This window comes from Salvelinus sp. IW2-2015, linkage group LG17 (assembly GCF_002910315.2).
Source record: "Salvelinus sp. IW2-2015 linkage group LG17, ASM291031v2, whole genome shotgun sequence".
Classification (NCBI taxonomy): Eukaryota; Metazoa; Chordata; class Actinopteri; order Salmoniformes; family Salmonidae; genus Salvelinus; species Salvelinus sp. IW2-2015.
The window spans coordinates 23,842,654-23,850,729 of record NC_036857.1 but is presented as its reverse complement, the minus strand read 5'-3'; the positions used below and the strand labels follow the sequence as shown (position 1 = coordinate 23,850,729).

At 47.2% G+C, this 8,076-nt stretch overlaps 1 pseudogene; it reads right to left on the bottom strand.

Moving 5' to 3' along the window:
• The window catches only part of LOC111976302 (plexin-A2-like), a 271,282-nt pseudogene that overhangs the window by 27,888 nt on the left and 235,318 nt on the right, over nucleotides 1-8,076 (bottom strand).

The window sequence follows — 8,076 nt, the reverse complement described above, 5'->3', positions numbered from 1 at the left end:
AACCCACCTCGACCACACTTCGACCACACTTCGACCACACCTCGACCACACCTCGACCACACCTCGACCACACCTCGACCACACATTCACCACACATCTGACCCACAACATCGACACACCGCGACCACACCTCCACCCCCCCCCCCCCCCCCCCCGCCCCCCCCCCCCGGAGGGCGGGCGGGGGGGGGGGCGGCGCGGGGCGGGGGGGGGGGGCGGGCGGCCGAAACCCCCCAAAAAAAAAAAAAAACCCCCCCCCCAAAAAACCATCGATACCTCCATGTCCCGCGGCGGGGACCAAAACCCCCCCACCCCACCAAAAAAAAAAACACCCCCAAACCCCCGCCAACTTTTCCCCCGCCGCGAAAAACCCCCACCCCAAAAAACCCCCAAAACCCCCCCCCCCCCTCACCTCGACCACCACACATCGACCACACATCGGACCACACATCGACCACACATCGCACACATCGCACTCACCACCTCGACCACACATACCGACCACACCTCCGACCACACCTCACACCACCATCAAACACACAACTCAACCACACATCAACCACACCTCGACCACACCTCAACCACACATCAACCACACCTCACCACACATCACCACACCTCGACCACACATTAACCACATCTCGACCACACCTCGACCACACCTCAACCACACATCAACCACACATCAACCACACCTCGACCACACATCAACCACACCTCGACCACACATCAACCACACATCAACCACACCTCGACCACACATCAACACACATCAACCACACATCAACCACACCTCGACCACACCTCGACCACACCTCAACCACATCTCGACCACACCCCGCACCACACCTCAACCACACATCGACCACACCTCGACCACACCTCGACCACACTCGACCACATCTCGACCACACCTCAACCACCACCTCGACCACACCTCGACCACTATGGAGATAACCTCTAGCCTCTCGTTTCCCCAGTCACAGAAAGTGGACACGTTTAGACCGTCGTCTCGATGGTCTTCTCTCCACACAATGACAAGCCAGCTCGCTCAGTTATTCCCATGTGAACAGGTGTAACGTGTGGTCGAGGTGTGGTTCCTAACTGCTGGAGGCTGTTTCCTCATGACTGCAGCAGACCACTGCAGTAGATGGAGGACTTCAGTGACTACTGAAGTGTGCTGCAGCAGGAAGGTGGAGTTTTATTCACCCCATTTGAGCTGCAGGATGAGCAGGAAAAGGCCATACTTACGTCTGAAGGAGTGAGTGATTGTGTCCTCTTCTATACACGCACATGCATCCACCTATTGCCTCTCTCATCTCAACTACTATTCTCCACTAAGCCGTCATCCTCCACAATTATACGGACCCTCCATACTCTGTTTCCAAGCTGGGGAAAAAACAACACACATTTTGTTTTTGGACAAGGTGCACATTTCCCTCCATAAGTCACAGCCCCTCCTCCATTTCGAAGAAGTTAATGGAAGCGATTAGGCATTTTAATAAGCTCAGCAAGTCCCCGTGGAAGGAAAGTGAAATAAAGGCTTTTGAACGGGGGGCCTTTTCCCCCTCCCCCTATCTCCACTTCCCTCGTTCTTTTAATTGAGTTTCATTAATGAACATCAGGATTTTCATTATCCTACAGTGCATTAAGACTGGGGCCTAATGCTGGCAAATAGTTTGAGGGGGGCAGATCAGCAGTAGAATGTCTTTACAATGGGATGGCGCATATACACAACATTCCAGGTCCCTAATAACCCATTCTAGCAGCTCAACGCATGGACAGGAATCTCATTAGAAAAACACAGAGGAGAAAAAGACTGAAGGCGATTGGAAACTAGCTACTGCTCTGTCGTTTAATTTGTTAGACGGGGGAGAGAGACAGAGAGATATACAACGAGAGAGAAAACAGAAAGCTCTACAAAAGAGAGAGGGACAGGGGATGGAGTGAGAGCTCGGTGCACGCAGGTAGGGGATCATTAATGAGTACACAAGCCTCATGAAGGATGTCTCTAAAGGAAGACGGAAAGGGTTAGAGCTAGGTGAAGTGATGGAGAGAACGCGAGAGAGAAAGAGACAGAGAACGCGAAAGAGAGCAATATGAAAAAACTGAGTCACAGAGTCTCACTAAAAGGTTTGAAAGCAGATAAACACATTGAAATGGGAAAGTAAGTAGGTTGAAGTCGGCAGGTTGTCAAAACATAGATACCATGTTCAGAAAGCCCTTAGGGGGAATCAATCTAATGTTCTGTAGACTCACAGGTAGAAAGACTCCACTACAGTCAGGGAGGGGAACAAAACCTTTAGACCTAAAGTATTGATTTGGAGCGCATTCTCTCAGAATGGAAAAGGATCCTCAAAACAACATGGAAGTATGAATAGACTCCGTATATAAAGCCGTGACYTTGGCTTGTCGCCTTACTCTTGCCTGTGCCTCTGGGCCATTCATGGAAGCTATTCTCTGGCTCCTTTGTATTGGTCAAATGGTTACATGGTGAAACACGTGGAGTTAGATTACTGAGTGGACAATGGGCTTGTAGTTTCTGCTACTGTGAAACTATAATAACATAAGGCCACTGGCAGGGATGAGTACATAGCCACCCACCCCATTGCACTCATAATATAACCTTAGACAGGAGTTAATGTCTGCTGTCACAATTCCTGACATTTAATCCTAGTAAAAATTCCCTGTTTTAGGTCAGTTAGGATCACCACTTTATTTTAAGAATGTGAAATGTCAGAATAATAGTAGAGAGAATGATTTATTTCAATCACATTCCCAGTGGGTCAGAAGTTTACATACACTCAATTAGTATTTGGTAGCATTGCCTTTAATTGTTTAACTTGGGTCAAATGTTTCGGGTAGCCTTCCACAAGCTCCCACAATAAGTTGGGGGAATTTTGGCCCATTCCTCTGACAGAGCTGGTGTAACTGAGTCAGGTTTGTAGACATCCTTGCTCGCACACACTTTTTCAGCTCTGCCCACACATTTCCTATAGGATTGAGGTCAGGGCTTTGTGATGGCCACTCCAATACCTTGAATTTGTTATCCTTAAGCCATTTTGCCACAACTTTGGAAGCATGCTTGTGGTCATTGTCCATTTGGAAGACCCATTTGCGACCAAGCTTTAACTTCCTGACTGATGTCTTGAGATGTTGCTTCAATATATCCACATAATTTCCCTGTCTCATGATGCCATCTATTTTGTGAAGTGCACCAGTCCCTCCTGCAGCAAGCACCCCAAACATGATGCTGCCACCCCCGTGCTTCACGGTTGGGATGGTGTTCTTCGGCTTGCAAGCCTCCCCTTTTTCCTCCAAACATAAAATGGTCATTTATGGCCAAACAGTTCTATTTTTGGTGACCAGACTTGTAAAGGTCTAACAATTTTTCTGAGGTCTTGGCTGATTTAATTGATTTTCCCATGATGTCAAGCAAAGAGACACTGAGTTTGAAGGTAGGCTTGAAATACATCCACAGGTACACCTCCAATTGACTCAAATGATGTCAAGTAGCATATCAGAAGCTTCTAAAGAATGACCTCATTTTCTGGATTTTTCAAGCTGTTTAAAGGCACAGTCAACTTAGTGTATGTAAACTTCTGACCCACTGGAATTGTGATACAGTGAATTATAAGTGAAATAATCTGTCTGTAAACAATTGTTGGAAAAATGACTTGTGTCATGCACAAAGTAGATGTCCTAACCGACTTGCCAAAAGTATAGTTTGTTAACAAGAAATTTGTAGTGGTTGAAAAACAAGTTTTAAATAACTCCAACCTAAGTATATGTAAACTTCCCGACTTCAACTGTATATCTCCTCTCTGTGTGTGTGTGTGTGTGTGTGTGTGTGTGTGTGTGTGTGTCTGTACATTCTGTTGACTTTCCCCATAATATCCAACATGGTTGGTTTTTCCACCACAGTGAATCCCATTAATCACCTTTACTCACTGAGCTCCTGCTCTTTCCTTCCCTAAGAGACATGTACCAATGTTCAGTAGCCTATTCCTAAGATCAATACGTAGAATTATATTTCAGTTGTAGTAACAGGGTGAATATAAGGTTAACGAACCTTTGTTCGAACAGTTCTTATCGTCTATCATTTATACATCTATGAAGAATAGGTGAAATAGTAACATACTAGCAGTTAGTAAATGATTGACCTATTGATGTGATGCTCGTCTTTATTTAAAGAGAAAGAGGTTTGTGTGTGTGTGTGTGTGTGTGTGTGTGTGTGTGTGTGTGTGTGTGTGTGAGAGAGAGAGAGAGAGAGCAGAGTAAATGCTAATTACGGTGTGAACAGGCGTGTTGCATGTCTAATGTACCCTGGTAACCCCAAAACACCTTTCACACAAGATCACACTTGCCAAGACTGGTGCCCATCGGTTTCCTCCCTCTCCTAGTTTCCCCTTCCTCCGCCTCTCACCCTCTGCTTTCATCTCTCTCTCCCCAATCTCCCTCTCCATACTCCTCCTCTCCCTTTTGCTTCTTTTCTCTCACTCTGCCTCTCACTCTCTTCACCCCCCCTTCTCGCTATCCTCTCTCTCTCTCTCTGYGGTGGAACGGGCCAAAAGCTAGCGTGGCACTCCATCATCACCTGGAGACCACCCCAATGATTTAAAAAGGTCCAATCAGATCCTATTGCTGACCTGTCTGAGAGAGAAGCCCTCCTGCCCTCCTCGCCCATGGGCCCCCAGCCCCCCCTGACACATAGCTACCCCACTATTGCCTCACTCCCACACCGGTAGAGTCTGTGGTCAACACACACACCCGCTCAGCGGACACACGCGTTGAGTGCACATACACGTATACACAGGCATTCGCACACGCAAACACGCATGCGCACACGCAAACACGCATGCGCACACGCAAACACGCATGCGCACACGCAAACACGCACGCACACACACAAACATACTGCCATGACGTGTGGGAATGCCTTCGGGCAGTGCTGTCTAAGGTGTGTACCTGCTACTATATATCTTCATCCTGTATGTCTCTTTAGTGTGTATTATCGGTGGATAATATTATTAGCTAATTATTGTCTTGCTTTGCTCATCCTACCTGCTTTTAAAGTATGTATGCATGTGTGTTTATGCTTTTAGTGTCTAGTGACTCAACGCTACATGTTCCGAATATCCTACTCTAACTAAACTATATGGACACAGACATGCAGAGAAAACATTTGGCTCAAATATATCTTGAAATATATTTCCCATATATATGGACTGATAGCCACAACCGGCTAAAGCATGGGGACAGCTATTGTTCTTTCTACAGCTCCCATATACACAAATATCTACAGGATCCCTGTTATGGATATTATGGACATTCTACTGTGAGTACTACAGAAAATGCTTCGCTGTAGCAGAATGCGTGTGTGTGTGTGTGTGTGTGTGTGTGTGTGTGTGTGTGTGTGTGTGTGTGTGTGTGTTGTGTGTGTGTGTGTGTGTGTGTGTGTGTGTGTGTGTGTGTGTGTGTGTGTGTGTGTGTGTGTGTGGGTAGCAGATAGAGCCATTCAGCCGGCGCGCTCAAAACTCACCACGATGTGACCCTGTTATATGTTATATGTAATATGTATGAGACAGAACCAGGAAGCTGTAGGCTCAGTCACCCGGGTAACTTCCTGTATGTGTGGTGGCTCTCTCCCCTGACCGTGTAGCCCAGGTCCGGTGCTGTTACAGTCACTGATAATTCATACTGCACCGTCATGCACTACTAGCGAGTCCCTGATAGTGCTTCTCCTGCTGCCTCAGATACTGTACAGTACGCCGCCGTATAGGCTGCGTCCAAACGCCACTCTGTATAGAGCCATTCGGGACACCGGCATAGAGGTGCAACGTTTTTCGTCTCCACTTCCCAAGAACCCATCAGGAGTCTCTGCTAAAGGCCTCCAAGACATTACATGTTACTCATGCACTTCCCTATGGCCCTCCCGGAGGCTCACCAAGCTGTCTACTGTCCCTCCCACTCTGAGATGTACAGTCATATGCAGAACAGTACAGTCCGTCCCAAACCCTTATTTCCTATGTAGAGTCCATCGGGCTCCAGTCAAAAGTAGTGCACTACATAGGAAATAGGGTGCCAGCTGGCACACAGACAGACACGACATCAGGAGAGAAAGAGGTGGAAGGCAGAGCTGGACTAATTCATGAATAGGTAGAGAGGGTTCAGGCCTAAACACAATAACAGGCCCAGCCATCCTGTTATCAGCTGCTAATTGATGAGCTGCCATCAGAGCAGAACAAAGACAATTAAACAGGAGAACCAAAACAAAGCCTAGGCAACCCCCATCCCCCCAGTAATGACAACACCAACAATCACTGAGGGTTACAGAGAAGCTCCATTTCACTACGAGGTAGAGGGTTTCTCTCTGTGTCTCGTGCCAACCGTCCGTGTGCCACAATAAGCCACAAGAAAAACGTCAAGAGAAAAGAAGCAGCGTGTCCCAACGGTAATCCTAAAAATGATTTTGAAGAAAGGGAGCGTTATGTTAAGAAACAAAATGAATGTTGATGTCTGAAGGCCAGACCAGCAGGACCTGTGGATTAATGCGTTGTGTTCCTAATGACGGGAGATGATGGAAACTACAGGGCAGCTGTGGCATGGCGTGTTTAAAACATTATCCAGGTCTATTTACCTCTGATTGTCAGTAGCCTCTCTCCTATCCTTTCTCTCCCATTTATTCACTGTGACTATTAACAATACTGAACATCGTGGACAATTAGTATTGGAGTCTGGATTAAGAATAGTCTGTCACATGAGGAGGCCAGTCCTTGTGTCCTTCTCACACTGCTGGGCTAGAGAACAGGAGCTGAGTGCTCAGGGGATGGTCACCTGGTCACCTGCTAAGATGGCAGCCATTACGCTAAAAGATTCAGCACAACGGCCTGAGTCGTGCGGAAAACAATCTAGATAGGAGACAGAAGTTGGGCTGCTGCTGAATGTTTGATGAGGAGCCAGCGTTTAAGAGTTTAGAGGATAAGTGAGACTGACAGTGGTACAACTGTGGACTCCAAGACTAAGAGGAGGGAGAGAGAAGGGGGGGGAGAGAGAGAGAGCGAGAGAGAGAGAGAGAAAGAAAGAGAGGGGGAGGGAGTGAGAGAGGGAGAGAGAGGGAGATGAAGGAAGGAGAGAGAGCGAGRAAGAGGGAGAGATGATAATGTGATCACCCTGTTGAAGAAGAACTTTACTGCAATGCAGGAAATGTAAAACATAGTGTATTTGAGCCTCAAAAAGGCTTCTGAAGTTTGCAATTTCCACTCTAACATTTCAGACTTGACTTTCCTTCCCGAAAAATGTATCAAACCCTACAAAAAATGTCCACTAATTATAATCCACMTAATAATTTACATTTCYCGTTATTTTCCTACTGTAGCAAACAGCCCCAAATGAAACCCTCAATTGGTACAACTCTCTTCCCATCTTTGCTGAGAATTCAAAGGATATTTCTACACAAGATAAGTCATTGTTGATCAAATGAATGTCTTGCCATTGTAAATGAAGTACTTATTATCTTGATGAATGGAATCAATACAATTGGTAGATGAATGCATCATTCTGGTCCCCTCCTTAAGGCATGCATCTTTCATCAGCATCCTCCCATTCAACCTCCACTATCTCTTCCCCTTCCAGTACGCCCATAGCAGTTGTGTGAGTGAGTATTTGTGTGTACGCGTAATGTGTGCCTAGAGCGCGMRTGTGTGTGTATGCACGTGTGTGTGTGTAGCAGTGTGTGTGTCTCCTACCGGCGCAGCAGCAGCTTGGGGTGGTTCTTGCTCTCCAGGTTCTTGTCGATGAGGTCAGAGAGCAGGTGTTTGAGCACGTCGGTGGCGTACTCCAGTTTGCCCTGCAGCGCCGTCATGATGAGCGACGCCACGTTGCCGCGGTCGCGCATGGAGAAGGAGCGTTGGAGCTCCAGAGTCCTGATGAAGGTCAGCAGGAACACCTTGTTGTTGATGAGCTGAGCGAAGAGCTTCAGAGCCTTCTCTGTGTTMAGCTGACCGTTACCTGACACCTACACACAGGCCAGGCCGGGACACAGAGGGTTAATACACACCGTACCACACCACCACATCG